The sequence below is a fragment of the Panthera tigris genome, chromosome X (genome assembly GCF_018350195.1).
Source record: "Panthera tigris isolate Pti1 chromosome X, P.tigris_Pti1_mat1.1, whole genome shotgun sequence".
Lineage (NCBI taxonomy): Eukaryota > Metazoa > Chordata > Mammalia > Carnivora > Felidae > Panthera > Panthera tigris.
In genome coordinates this window covers 94,420,435-94,442,634 of record NC_056677.1, presented here as the reverse complement: position 1 = coordinate 94,442,634, position 22,200 = coordinate 94,420,435, and the positions used below count along the sequence as shown (strand labels likewise).

The 22,200-nt window shown below is 42.1% G+C and overlaps 1 protein-coding gene across 2 annotated transcripts in view; it reads right to left on the bottom strand.

The window, feature by feature from the left end:
* PLS3 (plastin 3) overlaps positions 1 to 21,848 on the bottom strand; it is a 90,993-nt gene extending 69,145 nt beyond the window's left edge. Inside the window, exon 1 of one of the 2 annotated variants that reach the window (XM_042974026.1) lies at positions 21,769 to 21,848. The gene's annotated coding sequence lies outside the window, so the exon portion shown is untranslated. The remainder of the gene's footprint in view (positions 1 to 21,768) is intronic. The other variant, XM_042974027.1, reaches the window with a different exon arrangement.
* Between the last annotated feature and the right edge of the window lie 352 nt (positions 21,849 to 22,200).

The following is a 22,200-nucleotide window of genomic DNA, read 5'->3' as shown; positions in this document are numbered from 1 at the left end:
CATGAAAAGATTTTTTTGATCTCCAGAGAGAGTTTAATTCAACAACAATGGCTGCTATTTTCCACGCATAATGGTCATTTGTTAAATTTAGCCCAACACAGAATCCTGAGTACAATGTAGGGTTATCCCTCCGATTGGCCACAAAAATACTGGGGCGTCATAAAGTGTTACAGGGCCTTACTCTTCAAGCATATGGGAGATGCCCCATAAATGTTATTAATTATATTTTTGCTGAGATGCCCCGGTTTTATTTCCTTGAGAATGAAGTTGGATCCATAAACATTATACTTAGCTGGCTCACATTTTTAGAGAATGAATTGTAACTGACCAGTGTTGCTCGCTCAATATTTTATTTGGCAATCTGTTAACCTGGTACAGCTAAAAAGTCTCATTATAATTCTGCCACAAATCAAATGGCTTGTGTGGCCTTCACTTGGTAAAAATCATATTGTTAGCAAAAAGTCATCCACGCAAGGATAACTTCTTTCCTCTCTGTTTATCCCCCTGCCTGGTACTATGCTACCTTGAAAACTGGCTAAAGCCATCAGCAGTGTTCTTTTGATGGGGTAGACTGTCATAGGCTTACTGATTCTGAGAACTCACTGCCTTAAAGAATGAACTATTAAGTCCCTCATTAGACCAAATAAATACCAAAAAGTGCAGATAACCTATGTGTGAAAAAAGAAATTAGAATATCTGTTTACGATGAGTACCATTTCACTGCATTCTTCCTTAAATCACACTTTTTTTTTTTTTTCCAATTATGGGGAAGGTTATGGTGCAGCTGCGACCATCACCTAAGGCAAAGTTAGGTGTTGTTGCGGGAAGAAACTACGGTTGATATTAGCGGTAGTAATCCTCACTGTAATGATCGCACTGAAACTATCAGCCATTGGCTCCAACCCAGGGAAGTTTTCATTATTGAGAAGTAATTCTGCTAACCGTATTTAAGGTAGTAGAATTGGACTGTGTTTTTCAAATTCCTGCTTTCTAAGCCTAACCACTTAATACCACATTCACAATGTTATAGGCCACCAGTGATATATTTTGTTAAAGCAATAAAAGCCAATCTAGAATATAAACAGGACAGGAAAGGTATCCAGAGGTTTGGGTTTTTTTTTTGTTGGGGGGGGGTGCCTCCACCCTAAATCATTTAGCAGAAAGAAGCATGGAAAAGTTTTATCTTGAGAAAGCAAGACAGAAATGAAAGCATGACCTCATTCACTTTCCCTCACCCAAAAGCAACAAGGTGACATTTTCTCTTCCATTCTTCTTAAGCCCTAATCAATTTAACAGTCCCCCCCCCTTTTTTTTTTAACACCTACGGGTAAGTTTCCAAGTGTCCTACTTAAACTAAGAGGTTTACCAGATTCTTTTTGTAATGTTTAAGTTTTTCTTTTGCAGAATCAAAGATCAAAGCATGAGAATAATAAGCACATCCCAAACTGCAATACCCTAAATCCCGATGCTTTAGTGGCATATCCTCTTTTGCGCTGAGGAAATGTATTTGTTTAAAACAACGGGAGAGGTAAACCATAACTTCCTTAAGGCAGAACAATAGGTTTAGGAATCTTGTACATAAAAATCTGATGCGGGGGGAGGGGGTCTTAAAAATTCTGGAAGTAAGCCTTCAAGAAAGTTTTAAATTTAAAAATAGATCAATAATTTCGAACCTACAAGTTATATATGTAAATCAAGAATGTGGCAATCCTTGGGGGAAAAAAAAAGGTAATTTTCGCAATTAAAAAAGACACCCAAGTTATATCTGAAGCGAAATGACCAATTAATAGTCATTCAGTGTTTTAAAAATCATAGCAGTTGGGGGGGCCTGGCTGGCTCAGTCGGTGGAGCATGTGGCTCTTGACCTCCCGGCCATGAGTTCGAGTCCCACTCTGGGTGCAGAGATTGTGTAAATAAATAAATAAATAAATAAATAAATCTTTAACAGAACAAATAAGAAATGAAAACCATAAAAATTGGGATCCCTGTAGAAAATGAGACCCAGCATGAGACCACAGAGGAAAATAAATTGTCTTCCTTATTGGAATTACCCTTTTTTAACCTCTTTAACATCACATACGCCATCACAAAATTCTACGGCATTAGAATTTCTAGCAACACCCTAGCACGGTTTTGTGGAGTCACAGACCGGCTTGTTCTAAAAATTTGTGTGGAAAGAAACAGGTCTTAGCATAGGGAAAATACCTTGAAAAGTAAAGTGGGTGGGATCATTCTGCCTGGTGTTAAGTCCTGCCTCGTGGCTGCAGGAACCAAGACAGAAGATGCAGAACAATGGAACAGTCAACAGAACCCAGAACCAGACTTACGCGAATATGCTCAACCGATCTGTGACAAGGGTGAGGAAGTACTTCAGTGAACGAGTGGTGCTGGGGCAAGTGGACAACCACAAAAAAACAGAACTCTACCCTGAGCCTCACACCTTTATACAAAAATTAACTCAAGGGGCACCTGGGTGGCTCGGTTGATTAAGCGTCCGACTCTTGATTTCAGCTCAGGTCACAATCCCAGGGTCGTGGGATCTAGCCCTGCATCGGGCATCCATACTGAGCATGGAGCCTGCTTAAGATTCTCTCTCCCTCCCTCCCTCTCTCTCTCTCTCTGCCCCTCCACTGGTCCCCCCCCCCCCACGGCTGGAGCACAAGCACACAGGCACTCCCGCTCTCCCTCAAATAAAAAAAAAAAAATAACTCAAAATGGGACACATGCTTAAATGTGAAACATAACATCACAGAACCTTAGAACACAAATTTGAAAAACTCTTCAGGAACCATGTTTGGTGAGGAGGTGTTAGATGGGACATCAAAAAGACAATCCCTAAAAAGAAATAGTGATGAATTTGGCCTCGTCAAAATAAATACCTTTGTTCCGTGAAAGACCTTGGTTCAGAGGATGGAAAGAGAAGTGATGGATTAAGAGAAAATAGTTGTATACCACATATTAGACAAAGGGCTATTATCCAGAATATATAAAGACTTTTGAAAACTCAACATTTAAAATATACAGTTAGAAAAATAAGCTAAAGACACGAACCGATATTATGCCAAAGGGGATATACAGATAGGAAACAAACACGTAAAAAGATGCTCAACATCGTTAACCACCGGGAAGTGCAAAATGAAAACACAATGAGATATCCCTACACACCTATCAGAAGAGCTAAAATAAAAAAAAACAGTGACGATACCAAATGCTGGCAAGGATGCGTAAAAACTGCTGGTGGGAGAATACATGGCACAGTCATTCTGGAAAAACAGCTTGGCAGTTTCTTACAAAACTAAACATGCAACTCTCCTACAACCCAGAAACTGCATTCTTTGGGCATTAATCCTAGAGAAACAAAAACTTACATCCACACAAAAACCTATACACCAATGTTTACAGTGGCTTCATTTGTAATAGCTCCAAACGGAAATGGCCCAAACATCTACACCATGGAACACGACTCAGCAAGGAAAAGGAAGCGAGTGTTGATATACACAGCTTGGATGAGTCTCTGGAGAATTTATGCGGACTGAAAAAAAAAAAAACCCAAGATGTTATATACTCTGTGATTTCATTTATATCATATTTTTGAAATGACAGAATCATAGAAAGGCAGAACAGATTAATGGTTCTCAGGGGTAGAGACGGCAGAGGGGGAAGGAGGTATGTGTTGTTATAGAAGGGTAACAAAAGGGAGTCTAGCAGTGATGGGACTGTTCTGCATCTTGGCCTGAATCAGTATCAACACCTTGGCTTTGATAACTGCACTATGGTCATGGCAAAGTAAAATTTAAAAAATCTAATTAAGACTTAAACACAGACTATAGTACAACTAAACTGATAAGGAAAAGAGAAGAAAATCTACTCTCAATAATTCCATATTCTGTTTTTCTAATTAAAAAAAAATTTATTTGTTTTGAAAGAGAGAGAGCGGGGGAGGGGCAGAAAAAAGAGGGAGAGCGAGAATCCCAAGCAGGCTCCGTGCTGTCAGCATGTAACCCGACTTGGGCATCGATCTCAAGACCCTGAGGTCATGACCTGAGCTGCAATCAAGAGTCCAATGGGGAGCCTGGATGGCTCAGTTGGTTAAGCGTCCAACTTCAGCTCAGGCCACGATCTCACGGCCTCTGTGCTGACAGCTCAGAGCCTGCATGCAGCCTGCTTCGGATTCTGTGTGTCCCTCTCTCTCTTTCTCTCGCCCCTCCCCTGCTCACGCTCTGTCTCTCTCTATCAAAAATAAAGAAACACTCGGGGCGCCTGGGTGGCTCAGTCAGTTAAGCGTCCGACTTCGGCTCAGGTCACGATCTCGCGGTCCGTGAGTTCGAGCCCCGCGTCGGGCTCTGTGCTGACCGCTGGGAGCCTGGAGCCTGTTTCCGATTCTGTGTCTCCCTCTCTCTGACCCTCCCCCGTTCATGCCCTGTCTCCCTCTGTCTCAAAAATAAATAAATGTTAAAAAAAAAATAAAGAAACACTAAAAAAAATTGTTAAAAAGAGTCTGATATTAAATGACTGAGCCACCCAGGCGCCCCCCATATTCTGTTTTCAGCATTATTCCCACTAATCTTTCCAAAACATTATTGATATAACCATTAACATAGTAGTCTTAGCATAGATGGTCAATCCATGACTCCATTAGAGTATCTGATCTGGGTAAAAGATACTTTTTTTTCCCTCTTCGATACCAAAATAAAAAGCAGAAATAAAGGAGAATTTCAGGGCTAAAACGCATCCATGCATGATAAGTTAGGTATCTGTTATTGGAATTTTTTACTTAAGTGCCACTTCTCCCCAGATATTCATGTGGCTCACTCGTTGGTCTCCTTCGTGTCTTTTTTGAAAGTTCGTTTATTTTATAGCGCTGTAAGTGCAGAGCCTAACGTGGGGCCCTCTTCCCCGTCCCTGTAACCTTAATCTTGCTGTAATTTTCTTCACAACACATTACCATCGAATACACTACACCATTGCTTACTTTTTATCTCTCCCGAGTAGGATGTAAACCTCATAAGGGTGGTAATTTTTGTCTGTTTCAGTGTAGTACCTGATTCGTAGAAGGCACTCGGTGAATCTTTGAGTAAATAAATGAAATGGATTTGTGTGTGTGTGTGTGTGTGTGTGTGTGTGTGTGTGTGTGTGAGGAGTAAAACAAAGAGGAAATACTGGCTCCCCAGGATTGATAAAATCCAGTTTCAGAGAAATCAAGAGTGATAAATCCTATAACGTATATCCAATATGTATCGGCATTAGAGTTTTCAAAGTCTTCTGGATGCATCACAGTGTAAGAAACTCTTTAAGACTGGTAATTAAACCTGCAGCTTTGGTAGCGTAAGAGTCACCCGGACTGAATATATGGCCTAGAAAAATAATTTACCACTCGAAAGCTATTGCTAATGAATTCCCATTAGCGACGGCAGAGCTGGTCCAGTTAAACCAAGCTGCTGAAGTTACAGGTGAAGCGCGTCTCGGAGAGTTCATGTCAACACTAATGCCTTGACACCTGCCATTTTGTTAACATCTGAAAGAAAACACCATTTAAAATAAGCTAATTCAGAGAGGAATTGGTTTTCCTAGTAAACAAAGTTGGCTTCTGGCTGTGGTGTTTACATTTAAAGCGAGAAGAGCAACTAGACCTCGGTCACCTCATCTGTAAAACTCCGTGGCCGGATTAGACGCTGAGCTCTTCAAATGATGGCGCATTGCTTTATTTATCTTTTTTTTTTTTTAACGTTTATTTATTTTTGAGACAGAGAGAGACAGAGCATGAACGGGGGAGGGGCAGGGAGAGAGGGAGACACAGAATCGGAAGCAGGCTCCAGGCTCCGGGCCATCAGCCCAGAGCCCGACGCGGGGCTCGAACCCACGGACCGCGAGATCGTGACCTGAGCTGAAGTCGGACGCTTAACCGACTGAGCCACCCAGGCGCCCCTGCTTTATTTATCTTGGTGATACCACTGCCTGGCACACTGTTGACGATTCATAAAGGCCTGTTAAATGAATTAAGTAATTATGCAGGAAGTTCAAAATGGCTCGCCTGGAAATGATATCTTTTCTTGACTGAACTACAACCCTTCTCTTCAGGGCTGCCTAGTCTTACTCAGTGCCCATAAGAGTAAGGAGCCTGGGTCCAAGAACTTCTCTGTGGGTTGACTCGAGGACATAATGGCAGAGGCGGTTTCTAGGTATCATTAGCTATTTTGACCCGATGCCATGCAGGTGAATCTGGGGTGGTCAAGGGTGCTAGAAAGAAAATCTCTGATCTGAAACTGAAGGTGATTCTTTTCATTCTCCTTTGATAATCTCTCATTCTCACAGTTAAGTCAAAAGGTAAAGAATCCCTCAACTGTAACATCACACTTCCTAAATGTAAAACACCAAGCTCTTCTGAACATGTCAAGCGTTAAATGTACTCGATACTGGGGTGCCTGGGTGGCTCGGTAGGTTAAGTGTTCCAACCCTTGGTTTCTGCTCAGCTCATGATCTCACGGTTCGTGAGTTTGAGTCCTGTGATGGGCTCTTCACTGACCATGCAAAGCCTGCTTGGGATTCTCTCCTCTCTTCTGCCTCTTTCTCTCTCTCTCTCAAAATAAATAAATATATAAATAAATACATACATAAGTAAATAAATAAAATGTCCTCCATATTATTTCTGGATGGATACACAAGAAACTAGTTCTAATGGTCACCTCCTGGAAAAGGAAATCGGAGACTGGGGTCAGGGGCAGGAGACTCATTTTCTTTTCTTTACGTCCCTTTACAGCTTTTGAATTTGATTCTGTGAATACGTTTCATGTTTGAGAAGTAAATTAAAAAACAAATACATTAGGGGCACCTAGGCGGTTCAGTCGGTTAAGCATCGTACTCTTAATTTTGGCTCAGGTCATGATCTCACGGTTTGTGAGATCGAGCTCCAAGTTGGGCACTGACAGCGGGGAGCCTGCTTGCGATTCTCTCTTCCCTCTCTGCCCTTCCTCTGCTCGTGCTGTGCGCTCTCTCTCTCTCTCAAAATAAATAAACTTCCAAAATAAATAAAAAGTAAAAATATTAGATGTGCTCAATAATGCTCTAGGTCAACTGAAACCATTATGTTTCAAAGCATTTAACATTTAGTTGTGCACTACTTAATATTTAAAACTTAATAGTAGGTGTTCAATAAATGTGAATAAGAAATTTTATACAGATATATTACTATAGTAACTTTTAGCAAAGGTGATTACACAATTTTTGTAGGCTTTCAATTATTCAAGTACAAATATTACTAAGGAGGGGGACCTGGGTGGCTCAGTCAATTAAGTGTCCCACTCTTGGTTTTGGCTCAGGTCATGATCTCATGGTTCGTGGAGTTGAGCCCCGGGCTGGTCTCCATGGTTGACAACATGGAGCCTGCTTGGGATTCTCTTTCTCTCCCTCTCTCTCTGCACCCCCCCCCCCACTCATGCACGCACTCTCTGTCTCTCTTTCTCAAAATAAACTTAAAACATATTACTAAGGAAAAAAGAATTAGGAACAAGTTGATAATAAGCTACTAAACATTAGGAAACTAAAAATGAGCTACATATAGACACAGAAATCAGTATTGCTCAGAGTCAATCAAAGCAAAGATTTACAATAACAGCAGAATTGGAATAAATGAAATGTCATCTTGTCAATACCACCTCGACCTCATTAGCTGACCTGTGGTTAGACATTTAATATTAAAAAAAATTTTTGTGGGGCGCCTGGGTGGCTCAGTCGGTTAAGCGTTCGACTTCGGCTCAGGTCACGATCTCGCGGTCTGTGAGTTCGAGCCCTGCCATCGGGCTCTGGGCTGATGGCTCAGAGCCTGGGGCCTGCTTCCGATTCTGTGTCTCCCTCTCTCTCTGACCCTCCCCTGTTCATGCTCTGTCTCTCTCTGTCTCAAAAATAAATAAACGTCAAAAAAAATTAAAAAAATATTTTGTAATGTTTATTTAATTTTGAGTGAGAGAGAGACAGAACAGGAGCAGGTGAGGGGCTGAGAGGGAGGGAGACAGAATCTGAAGCAGGCTCCAGGCTCTGAGCTGTCAGCACAGAGTCCGACGTGGGGCTCGAACCCACAGACCGCGAGATCACGACCTGAGCCGAAGTCGGACGCTTAACCAACTGAGCCACCCAGGTGCCCTGACATTTAATATTAACATTGCCCATTATTCCTAATAGCCAAAAAGCGGGAACAATCCACATGTCTCTCAACAGATAAATGGACAAATAAAATGTGGTACAATGGAATATTATTCAGCTATAAAAAGTAATGAAGTACATGCTATCATGTATCTTGAACCTTGAAAATACTATCCTAAGTGAAAGAAGCCAGTCACAGAAGACCACATGGCTATATGTTCCATTTATATGAAAGTCCAGAATGAGGAAACTTATAAAGACAGTTACTTAAGGTTGGAGAGGTGGGAGGTTGAGGAGGTAGGCGGTTGGGGAGAATGAGAGCTTAAGTGTATGAGGTTTCTGGGATGCCTGGGTGGCTTAGTCGGTTGAGCTTGATTTTGGCTCAGGTCATGATCCCAGGGTTGTAGGATCGAGCCCCATGCTCAGCATGGAGCCTGTTTAAGATCCTCTCTCCCTCTGTCCCTCTCCCCCGCTCTCCCTCTTTCTCTCTAAAATAAAAAAAAAAAGAAGAAGAAGAAATAACTGATTTTAAAAAAAGAAAAAGAAAAATGGGGCACCTGGGTGGCTCAGTTGGTCACAAGTCTGATTCTCGATTTTGGCTCAGGTCGCGATCTCATGGTTTGTCGGTTCGAGCCCCAAATAGGGCTGACAGCGCAGAACCTGCTTGGGATTCTCTCTCTCTCAAAATAAATAAATAAACATTAAAAAACAAAAAAAACAAAAATGAAATCTTTAGGGGCACCTGGGTGGCTCTGTTGGTTAAAGGTCTGACTCTTGATTTTGGCCCAAGTCATGATCTCATGGTTCGTGAGATTGAGACCCAGAGTCAGGCCCTGCGTTGAGCATGGAGCCTGCTTAAGATTCTCTCTCTGTTCTCTCTCTCTCTCTCTCTCTTAAAAAAAAAAAAGAGTATGAGGTTTCTTTCTGAGGTAATGAAAATGTTTGAAAATTGACTGTGGTGATGGTTATATGTATCTCAATACATTAAAATCCACTGAAACTGTATACTTTACTCAATAAAACTGCTTCAAAAAGTATATATATATACATATATATATAGGGGCACCTGGATGGCTCAGTCGGTTAAGCGTCTGACTTTGGCTCAGGTCATGATCTCACAGTTTGTGAGTTCGAGCCCCACATCAGGCTCTGTGCTGACAGCTTAGAGCCTGGAGCCTGCTTCAAATTCTAGGTCTCCCTCTCTCTCTGCTCCTCTCCCGCTCATGCTCTGTCTCTCTCTGTCTCAAAAATAAATAAAAACATTTAATAAAAAAGTGTATATACATATATATATGTGTATATACATATATATATGTATTTCCTCTTTGGTTCTAAAATTAATCAGTTATCACAATGCAGGTGCCATCCATAACATTCACTCCTGACCATTTGTTTAAAACAACTGAAAGAGAAAGAAAACCAAGGAACCCATTTGCTTAGTCTTCTTATAGATTTACATCATTATGTAGTTTATTAAGTGTGCTTCATAAGTTACTAATTTGCTGATTAGGTTTTCATAATTTTATCGTTATCAGCAAAGGCCACTCACAGCCGTTTATTTTTTTCACTCTTTCAAATGTATATATGGAGACCTGCCTTGTACCAGGTACGGTGAAAGAACCAGGAGAATGGGGCTTGCCCCTCGGGGTTTCTTTTCCTTTCTCCCTAGAAGTACGGTTCTTTTCATGGTGCGTCCACAGTACAGAGAGCATTCGATGCTCTCCCACCAAAATGAAACAACGATGAGACTTTGAATCCTGGCTTCTCCTGCTCAATTTAAAGCCTGTGGCAATCAAGAAGTTTAAGGCAGGAAATGAAGGAGTAGTTACCTGCTACCTTCCTGGAGTCAGAGAAGACTGACCAGAACGCTATGCCCCAGAAATTATGAGAACTGCACGTATGAATAATGGCTTATCGATGTTTCTTAGGGCTTCTGCACACATGGCTGTTTCCACAGCTGCAGGATCATCTACTGCAGAACTACATGCACACATCTACAATTTAGTGAAGCTGGAAAGAATTTTATTTTTGCAAAAACGAAATGGGGTGTGGCTCATTTTCTTGCCAAAGGGCTATTTTATTCCAAGACACTGCTGTCTGCTGACCTTCATTTATAGGCTGAGCAATGTTCTATTTAAGTCAAATTAACTCATAGTGGGCACTTTTTTTAGGATGCAGTAATTATTGCAAAGAAATAACAATGTTTAAATTTGATTTGTTCTTAGTTTAGATTTGATTACATTGGGTTATAAACGCATGTCTTTGTTCACACAAGGTTTAAATTTAGGAATATTTTACGTTGAGAATAAGGGCCATATTTAAGTTCATTTTCCCTTTTTTTTTTAATGTTTATTTATTTATTTTGAGGCAGAGCGAGTGCGAGGGAGGGGCAGGGAAAGAGGGGGAGAGAGGGAATCCGAAGCAGGCTCCGAACGGTCAGCGCAGAGCCAGCCGCAGGGCTCGATGCCGTGAACGGTGAGATCCTGACCTGAGCCGAAACCGAGAGTCGGACACTCCACTGACTGAGCCACCCCGGTGCCCCCATTTTCTACATGTCAGAATATTTTTAGGCTTCATGAAATGCAGTATTTTGTGTTTTTCTCGTCTACGAGACTGCAGGTGTATCTTATCCACCTTGGTGGCCGTGGCACCTAACAGTCTAACAGTCTTCATTAAACATTTCAGTTGAATGATGAAACCACCCCACAGACTAATTGAGGAATTGTCTGTGTCCCCTTTTTTTTTCCTAAAGATTTATTTATCTGAGAGACAGAGAGAGAGAGTGGGGGAGGGGCAGAAAGAGAGAGAGAGAGAGAGAGAGAGAGGGAGAGGGAGAGGGAGACGCAGGGCTCCAGCCCATGAACTATGAGATCACGACCTGAACCAAGAGTCAGATGCTTAACCAACTGAGCCACCCAGGCGCCCCATCCTTCCCTTCCTCTTAACACAAATCTCTGGTTAGGGAAGTTTCCCATCTTTGGCTTGCACCTATAAATATACTCTAGTTTGCTTTTTTTTTTTTTTTTTTTTTTTTTTTTGGTCAGCAGGCCAACAAATCCCGGAACACTTTGATTCAGGGTCAGACACCCAACGTATGGGCCAGCCTATATTTTTAAACATGTAAACCTGTCAATATTACTTTTTGCTTATCTACGGTCATGACCATTTGGCTGTATTTGTTTTTTAATTATCCTAAGACGAAATAACACACTTTTCATTCTACGTAGCCACTTGTAAAAATGATTCAACTGTAGCTTTAAACCGGAGACCCACAAACTGCTCAAAATATTTGTTGAATGTGTCAGTGTCCTTCATCATTTCCTGGTTTTTGCTTTTGAAAACTTCCATTACAGGAAATAACGGGCATCATAAATCTAAGATTAATACCTTTTGGATTCAACCATTTCTAAAGGCCACACGTCTGTCGTCTTGGAAAGAAGTTGATTTCGTTTATAACCCTCTGCCTTCCCCAGCACTTGAATTTTTTTACTAGTTTATTTTCTCTTTTCTCGTATTTTTACCAAGGTAAACTTTTTAACATTCACGTGTCTATTTATCCTGCGGTAGTAACACTGAAGATTTTGAAGCTTTTTTTCCCCTCTTCCCCCAGTCAAGCATCAACATTACCTATTATTACCTTTTCTCCTGATCTAATTATATTTGTTAGTAGTAATAAGTTCATAATGGTCTCTCTAATGTATGAATAGAGTCATGTTTCCAATGGTCCTTTGAGGGCAAGCTCTTTAAACCGTTGGATGGCATAACTTCACAAAAGGATACACTAAATGGTAAACAGTTTTCCTAGCTTAAGTCAAGAAGCTTCTTCAACCTACATCATTGTTAAAAATCTTCCCTATGTACAATAAAAAGCAATGGAAAGCGATATTTTCACAATGCCATTAAGTAAAGCAGAAAAAATAAACTCCCTGATTTATCCTGAACGGTGATACGTAAGGAAAAACAGTTTGAATTTGAGGAAAATTGACCAGATAGATATCTAGACACCTGACAAGATCATCTAAGGCAACATTCATTGGCCTGTAAAAGGGAAATATTTATGGAGCACCTACTATCTGCTAGTTTCTTTATAAATGTTCTCATTCGATTTTATGGACAACACTGAAAACAAGTCGTATTAGCCCCATTTTGTAAATGGTGAATCTAGAACTTCCCCAGTGTCACAGAGATATAAGTTAGCAGAGCCCTTGGAACTCACATTTCAAGCTAAAACACATCCTGACTATAAAACACAGTTGGAGATGATCCCTCTGGAAAGAAAACACAAGGAGGTGGTAGGACTGAGGTGTCAGGTCAGACCCATCTTCCACGTTACTTCTGGGTCATCGTGCTATGTCCAGGCCGGCATGGCACTTAGTGAGACTGCTGAACTGGGAGACGGAGAGAAACACCAGGGGAGAGGCTGTGTAACAGCACGGGATACATTTAGAGAGGGACATGCAGTGTATGTACTATGAGCCATTCAAATATACGAAATATTTGGGGTTTTTTCCATTTTTTAATGTTTATTTGTTTTTGAGAGAAAGAGAACACGTGGGGTAGGGGCAGAGAGAGAAACAGAGGATCCCAAGCGCAGAGAACCCAATGCGGGGCTCAAACTCAGGAGCCATGAGATCATGACCTGAGCTGAAGTCAGATACTTAACCGACTGAGCCACCCAGGCGCCCCCCCCCCGCCCCCCGACCGCCTTCAAAACTTTTTTTTTTAGTATTTATTTATTTTTTAATTTTATTTTACTTACAAAATTTTTTTCATGTTTTATTTATTTTTGAGAGAGAGACAGAGAGAGACAAACAGTGAGTGGGGGAGGGGCAGAGAGAGAGGGAGACACAGAATCCGAAGCAGGCTCCAGGCTCCGAGCTGTCAGCACAGAGCCGGACGCGGGGCTCGAACTCACGGACCGTGAGATCATGACCTGAGCTGAAGTCGGACGCTTAACCAACTGAGCCACCCAGGCGCCCCAATGTTTGTTTATTTTTGAGAGAGCAAATATACAAAATATTTGTTAAATCTAGTGTTTGTAATCTGGGGAGTCACTGCACACTGAAACTAGGCACAAATTAAGTGGCAGCATCAGAATTCCTACCACGGTTGGAGCTCTGCTTATGAATGAAATGTAAAACTTTGAATTTGTTGAGTGACATCATGGTAATTTAAGGGACCAACAGCCTGAGACAAAAAAAAAAAAAAAAAAAGCCTATCGACAAACACAGTCATGTTACCAACTCCAAGACTAAAAGTTCCTTTAGGATATGGAAGGTACACGGTCACAAATAAGCTCTGTATACTTGAACTGAGTTTTAGAACAACCTGAAATCTAAAGGCAACTTAAAAATAAACCTGTCTCCCCTCCCCCATTAACAGTTCCGTTTTAAAAAATAGAACTTCCTATGATTGTATATACCCCACACGATTCTCCTTCATCCTGCTTCGCACCTGCGAAGTAGATCAGAGGAAACCAAAATATTTCCGAGACATATACTTTACCTAAACCAGCTTCAGTTTAGAGTCAAATACCATATACTATATAAAGAACAGCCTTTTTTATGTTTTTGTTTTTGGAATACACTGTTTGCAATCAAAGCTCTTTTCTGCTTAAGCCAATGTTTAAATTTCAGAGATTGTCAAAGGACTTCATCTTTAAAAACAAAAATCTTTGCAATTTCTCTTCTAAACACTTATCTCAAAGAAACAATCTGAGTTGCAAAAATGGTTTTGGCCCAAGGATGTTCACTGAAGCGCTATCTATAAGAAATGGAAGCAACATAAACTTGCAGCAACCTGGAATTAGTGAAAAGAAATGAGGAGATGCTCATTATGTGGAAGATCACAGTGATTTAAAAATTTTTCAAAAATATTTGATTACGTGAAAACATGTTCATAACGTAGTGAGTGGAAAGAATGGAATACAAACTGTATACACAGTATGATCCCAATTTTTAAAATATCTAACTTTCTCGGTGAGGGATGGGCTAGCTGGCTGATGGGTACTGAGGGCGCTTGTGATGAGCACCGGGTGTTGCATGTACGTGATGAATCACCGAATCCTACTCCTGAAACCAACGTTGCACTGTATGTTAACTAACTAGAATTTAAATAAAAAATTTAAAAAGAAAAAAAAATACCTAAGTTTCTTTCTACACTGGAAAAAGATAAAAAATATGAACAGGTGGTTTGATTATGAGTAAGTTTCATTTTCTTTTTTATAAATCCTTTTATAGTTTCTTCTAACATTTTTACAGTGACTGTATTTTTTAACCCAAAGTGATTAAAAAAATTTTAAGTCTGCACTACTTAAGATACTTTTTCAGTAAATTAAATCATACATGTGGATTATTATAGCATTTCCTATCATTCGCAGTTCTAGAAAACACTTTGCAGTCTATAATAGTAATTCTCTCTCACCTGAAATACAAGCCCCCAAATGCCCAAAAGAATAAAAAGAAATGACAAAAATGGGAATACACAAACTAGTTATGAAATACAGAAAAAAAATGCTGAAAAATTACACTAGTCTGTGAAAGATAGTGTCAATTACAGAATGTTAATCTGCATGCAATACTATGTACTCAGCATATAATGAAGAATGTAATAATAAATATTCAAAGCTATTACACTGATTTTACAAATTTATTTCATAGAAGATAAAAACTTTATATATGCTACATGTAAATTATATCTATAATGTATATATAATGTATATATATAATACGTGTGTGTGTGTGTGTGTGTGTGTATATATACACACATATATATATATATATATACACATATATACACAGCTTAAAAGAATCAGAGTTGGATTTTCAATAAATGGGTTACAAGATTACAAAAAATAATTTGCTATTGAATCTTAAAAAAACTTTTTAATGTTTATTTATTTTTGAGAGAGAGACAGAGTGTGAGCAGGGGAGGGGTACATAGAGAGGGAGACACAGAATCCGAAACAGGTTCCAGGCTCTGAGCTGTCAGCACAGAGGCCCCCGTGGGGCTCGAACCCACAAACAATGAGATCACGACCTGAGCTGAAGTCCGACGCTTAACCGACTGAGCCACCCAGGCACCCCACTATTCAGTCTTTTAAAGCAGAGATAGTAGAAATAAGAGATGAGATTTTATAAAAGAAATTGACTTCTATTAGCAAAAAGAGCCCACTCTTCAGAAGTAGTCACATGGTACCAGGTTATTTCAAAAGTCCTTTAACTCCTGGCCTTTTGCTTATTTCATTTTAATTAAGTACTATCACTTTACAACTGCTTATTTCATTTTAATTAAGTACTATCACTTTACAAATGATATTTTGACAAATGCTATCGAATACCGTATGATTCCACTCATGTGTGCAATGTAAGAAACAAAACAAATGAACAAAGAAAAAAAAAGAAAAAAGTCTCTTAAATGTAGAGACTGGTGGTTGCTAGAGGGGTGGTAGATGGGGGATGGGTGAAATAGGCAAAAGGGATTAAGAGTTCATTTCTGGTGCTGAGCACTGAGAAATGTACAGAACTGTTGAATCGCTATTATCGTACAGCCGAAACTAATATAAACACCGTATTTTGCTTATACTGGCATTTAATAGATAAAAACATAATTTTCACCAACAAAATAAAAATGCATGATAATGCAAGGAATGACAATGGTTAATGCACCAGCATATAAATGGCAAGGTGACAATAAACACTGAAAATTAATTCCGTGTTAACCGTTTTAAGGGTGGGAGGTAAAAAGGGCACCTCAGAAGCCAGCTATCCAACTTGCTTTTCAAACACAGATCTACCTAACTTCTCATCTTTTCAGTGTTAATGATGGCACTGCACTTAAATATACAGATTATCTCCTCCATTAGGAGCTTTTCCAAACCTGCACTCCTTTAAAGGGTACTTGCTTAAGGAGAAGCACTTGGCTTTCTCCGTGGGCAGTTTTACACAAGACCTCCCATTGTGGGCAGTCACAAAACTAAGAATGAAGTAGGATAAGCCAAAGGATTCTGTAATGATTACCAACAAACACTAAAATACTGCTCAGTAGTTACTTGAGAAGGAGGGGGGGAAAAACCCCATCACATTAATGGCTTTACCAGGCTGCCTGGCATAATATTTGAGAGGAAAAAAAAAACATATAAGAAAGTATTACATATAGGTTTTTATTCTCTTGTCATTAACCATTTCTCTTATTTTTCATTTTATTATGTCTGCCTTTATTTCTCCTTTGCTTGTAAAACCGGAGGGCTGGAGAATATTTACAGACAAGTTAAAATGGGGCGAGACTTCAGTGATGAGATTTCTACCATTTCCGTAAAACCTTGTTGACGTTTTAGCGTTTCAGTGATATACTGTTACAGTACTTTGATTTTATATAGCACCTGTCTGCTGAAGAACCAAGGCTCACTTATCCATATCTCACTTATCCTTTCAGCATGCCTGGGAAATACATAGATTGGAAACAGATGGCTTAATAAAGTAAGATCCAAACATGAACATCGAGAACTTGTGTGATTTACCTACAATGGCCTGTGTGTCCCAACCGTAGAGAGCGAAAAGCCGCTGCCTTCCATGCTCAGTGCCTTTTCCAATAAACGACACTACCTCCTTACCATCAAACACATTTCCAGACCTTTAAGAAAAACGAAGCTTTCCTGAAGCTACCAGTCTGCCAACAAGGTATTTAGCTTGGTTCCATACAGGTGCATTAAAAATTTTTAAATCAACTAATGTAACTGAAATAAGACTATAACTATTTGAAAAAAAAAATCGAAGCAAAACAAAAACCTGGAGTCATGCTCTCAGCCGTATAAATGAGAAAATGCAAAATGTATTCAATGTTAGTTAGCAACATAAGCTTAAGTGACTTTCTCAAGGTCAAAGTAGGAGTCAATAGCAGAGCCATGTCTAGAATCGAGTTCTTCTGAAGCTAAGTCCAACATACTTTTCCTCTAGTATTTTAATTTTCACTTAAAGGCATTGTTTTTTCCTCCCTAAAACATTTCATACTGACAGTTGCCTTTTGAGTGCTAAGATGAAGGTAAATTACATATTATTAAGCATATTGAATTTTTATGACCTTCTAAGACTGACATTTCAGGAGTAGACAGTTTATATTTTTAAGCCATAACTATAACCAAAGCTGTATCATAACTAAAAACAGCTAGGGCTGACCATTCGTACCTAAAATAGCTTCCAACAGTGTAATGTATCCGAAAAGCTTTTGAAACCTCCAACACAGTGAAGGTACATTATAGGGTATATCATTCTCTAGAATAATCACACAGACTCAAAACATGATCTGGCTGTTTTCTTCTAAACTGTGTTTTATTAGTTTCACAGATCAAATTTTTCCCGCTCTGGATTACTTTTAACCAAAAGAAAACTTATTATATGAGCAAACATGAAATGATTCTAAAACCAGATACCCAAGTTGTCATGTACTGATAGATGTTCATTTTCAATTTTATACCAGCATCTTTTGGAATCTGTCCTAAACAGCAAAAAAGAGTTTAGCAGTCATGTTTCACCTAGATTGGGCTACATGAAATACAGTAAGAAATTCATGACTTTATCATATGTGGTAAGAATATCATGTCAGTAAATTTCTTGGAAAGGCAAGTGGAAGTAATGCCTAAAACAGAATATGGAATCATGGAAAGTGGTCTTTCTTCCTATTTCCCGGTCAGTTTCACCAAAAAGAAATCACTTTCGTTCTCCAGCACCATGGCCAAGCTACCCCTTCTTTTCAGTAACACTCATGTGGTTTGCCAAGGAGCAAAATTTCATTTGGTTCAGATAGTGCTCTGGATACTGACGTTCTGCCAGTATAAACAGTTGGGTCTAATGTGCATGTAACCATTTGTAGAAGAGATGTAATCTCAACCAAAATATTACTTACCAATTATAATTAATCCTTCCACCCAAAATGCCGTAAGCCAAGACATTTTTAGCAATGGTATCTAAATGATGGTATCAGACTAGAGACCCTGGACTTCAGTGTGGAGTGTCTGTACTAAGTCAAGGCAGAGCATAATTTGGCTCCCTACCCCAAATAAAGAAAGAGGTTGATAACTTGCTAGATCAAACAGAGATTCAGAATTAGACTCACAACCCCCTGATGGTAAAACCTGAGTTCACTAAACGATACCCCCCAAATGAAGTCAGTAACAAAGTCAGTGGTTTTAAATGAGTGCACATCTGAAGACAAATGAAATGCCGTGTAGGCTGAGAGCCTAGAGATGATCCCGTTTTGACATGAGTTAATAATATTTTTTATGAGTTTTTTTACGTTCATTTATTTATTTTGAGAGACTGTGTGCGCACCGCCCCCAACCCAGCTGTCAGCAGGTGGATCCCACCGCGAGATCATGACCTGAGCTGAAATCAAGGGTCGAACACTTAACTGACTGAGCCCCCCAGGAGCCTTGGGTTTAATAATATTTTGAAAAGGGCTCATTTCCCTTCCACTTCAACCTCATTGGATAGTTGTACTCTCTTTTTGAGGTTAAATATTTATTAGGAGTTCAATCTAAAATGTTATTATCACCTCACCTCCACTAGGGGGTTCTATCAACCAGCATAGTTAACTTCAATAACCCAGGTGTAGCTTAAATCCACTTTGAGCTAATCTGTGCCACAAGGCTAGCCTTGGGGTCAGAACTACATGCTTTAGAGGAGTTCTTGTTTTTAGGCTCAGGAACCCAAGCACAGCACAAAAAAAAAGAGTGCTCAAGTCGTTCCGAGGTTGCTGCAGTAGACGAAGGGTTATTTTGGCTAATGCATACAAAGCCAAAACGTCTTAACTGTTCCCAGTTTCATTTATAGCTGCCCTAGTTTCAAGGCTGAATATGTATCAACTGGATCCATTTTTGTAAATAAGGAAAGCTTTTAAACTCCTGACCTCAGAGATTCCTCTGCCCACTGCCCACTTTTATTATTTTTTTTTCCTCTGCCCATTTCAGTACTCTGGGGTATATTCTCTATCAGCCCTGCCACGTTTTTCCAACAGCAACCTTATCTTGGGCCACCTGGGCAGGTAATGGTCCTCTCATTACTGCATCAAGAATCTGACGGCTAAAGATACTGAGTGGCTCAGCTGGTTGAGCCTCCCACTCTTTTTTTTTTTTTTTTAATGTTTTATTTTTGAGAGAGCACAAGCGGGGGAGGGGCAGAAAAAGGGGGACAGAGGATCCGAAGGGGGCTCTTGGCTGACAGCAGCGAGCTGACGAGGAGGTCCCTCCCACTCACGAACCCGGAGATCATGACCTGAGCCAAAGTCTGAAGCTCAACCAACTGAGCCACCCGGGCGCCCCAAGCCTCCCACTCTTGATTTTGGCTCGGGTCATGATCTCCTGGTGGTGACACTGAGCCTCAGCCTTGGGCTCTGGTCTGACCGTGCAGAGCCTGCTTGGGATTTTCTCCCTCTCTCTCTGCCCCTCCCTGCTTGTAGGAGCCTGCGCCCTGTCTCTCAAAATAAATAAATAATTATTTAAAAAAAGAGACACTTTTTTAAAAAACAGATTCTGACAGGCAAAGTCGCAACCAGCTCAACTTATCAAATTTAGAATCCACAGTTTTTGTGCCTGATTTCTGATCCAATTAATTCCAAACCACAAATAACTGGTGGTTAATTTTAGTCAAGAAATGATCCATCACCTTCAAGTAGATGCCTAATAAAGAGAACAGTTCAATTAGAATATAGGCCAGAACCAGGAATATGGGTAAATCCTAATTTTTTTTTAACACCATCTTACAGAATACAGCTTCAAAAGTATCATTTAGGCATGAGGTGGGTGTAAATTAGAAGGATGATTTTCCTGGAAAATAATCAGTAAGATATGCTTTGAATTCAGGAAAGCCTTAAGTAGATTGAAAGGCCCCTGGGGAGGTATACGTCCCAGCACAAACACAGTTCAAGCCCTTATTTCAAAAACAGCTCCTGTCTTTATTTTGGGTAAAATCTGAGCACCAAATTCCCTTTCTGTTCCCCTCGTCCAAATCCAAGCAGAATTCCCTGGAGTACGGGCTAGCTCACACTCCCCCTCTGCTTTTTTGTCGCGGTTGTTTTTGGAAAATGGGCTTCAGCCATTACATTCCAGTTTTAAAGGCAAAAGAAGTCATGTGACCATTACCCTAGGGGCATCAGAGATTTGCGGCACGTGATGCCAATCAGCAAGTGTGGGACATCGGTCGCTTCGGTGGAATTCACTGTAAATTGCATCTCCAGGATCACGTTGAGGCTCCCAAACACAGTGTGACATCGGTAAAGTCGAGTTTAAGTGCTTACCTCTCAGGAGTCTGTCATTTCGCTTTACGTTTTCTACCTACAGTGCGGCCAGCCAGGCTCTGTGCCCCCACTCCACCCCCTCCCTCGAAACAGGCCAGGCACCCCCAGCATCCTGTCGGGGTGATCCTATACGGTGAGGCTCTCCAACGCAGTTAGTTCTAAGCCCAACCTGCACCACTAGGGATGGTGTGCAGAACTGGTGAGGAGCAAGAGGCAGCGCGTCGGGCAAGTGTCAGAAAGCATTAACCTCATTCCACCTCCCAGCCTGGGATCGTCTCCGGTGCTGGAGCCGGGCCGTCGGAGCCGCCAGCACGCTAGAGCGGTAGCAGCGGCGGCGGCAACTTTGGGACTGGCAAGAAGCCAGGGAGGGGGTGGTCAGCGTCCCCCGGCCTCTCATTAGAGCGCTTAAGTACCGCGGGTGGAAAAAAGTAAACAGCGGCAAGTGCAGCTGTGGGGGGGGGGGAGGCGGGGAGGGCACATCACCCCCTCCCACTGCCCCCGCCGCTCAGCCTCTCAGGGAGCCCCGGGAGGTCCCGGGCTGCCGCTGCCCCGACCGCGCGCTCGGGGCTACAGAGCCCGAGGAGCCGAGCAGGGAGCAGCCCGAGGGCGCGGAGTCGGGGGAGACGAGAGCCGAAAGGTTCTGCCCTACTGGCCCGGAGATGTTGTGCTACTGAAAGGAAAAAAGTGCTTACTCATAGGGAGATGCGGTGCGATCGCGGCGCTCTCGCGAATGGCCAGGGAAACGAGCGGGAGGCCGGCAGTCGGAGCCCCGCTCCTTCCCTGGGCCAAGGCAGCCGCTCAGCGCCCCGGAACTGGCGTGAGCCCGCGAGGTCAGCCGAGGCGGGCGAGCCGGGGCTGGAGGCGTCGCAGGCGGCCGGCTCCGGGATTTCCTGAGTCCGGGGCGGGAGGGGGCGGGGGGCGGGGGATGGCAGTAGCCGGGGAAGGACGACGGAGGGAAGTTAGGCGCTCGGTTTCCACTTCGGGGCGGCCGCCACGGAAGGGGAGAAGGGCAAGGGTTGGCGTCCAGGACTGCAGCCGCAGGTAGGCAACAAGTTAAGAGCAACTAGCGAGAAAGCACCATCCCTGCGGTTAAGAGCAGAAAACGTGTTTGCGGCGGGTGGTCGTGGGGCCCGCTGTCACTCCCACCCATCGCGGTTGCCAACGATCGCTTTGGCGCCCGAGGGCTGGGACTGGAATTTTTGCAGCCCCCTCTCCGCCCCGCGTCCCCGCGCGCGGGGCACGTTCCGGCAGAGGTGCCCGGAGATGCTCTCCCCGGGACCCACGCCTGCCCACGCCCCGGGCACTCGCTCCCGTCGTGCCCTCCCGTGCCCACAAAGCACTTACATAAAGTCGCAGAGTCCCGGATCTGGCCCGACAGCCTCCGACCGACGCGCCCGGACAACTTCTGCCTCTCGGAATCTTTGCGGCAGTGGTTCTAAAGCCAGCGCTCCCTCCGCCCCTCGGCCGCCGCCATTGGCTCGGGTGGTGCTAGCCCTCGGCCTGGGAACCTGGAAGGGGATTGGGCCACGAGCCTGTCACATCAACTGGGTGGGGAACTGGGAGAAGAGTCGCCAGGGTGGACACCCCGGTGGGATGGGGACTCTAACTCTGCGGCGGGGAGCGCGAGAAACCTCGCGCCGGTTTCTCCCCCTCCCCGGCTAAAAAGAGATTAGAAGTCCACAGTGCCTGGCTCAGCGTAATGTGCAAAAAGGAAAAAAAAAAAGTGGAAACAATGTAAAGATGTGAATGTTGGGAATGGGAGTTTGAAAGTCACTA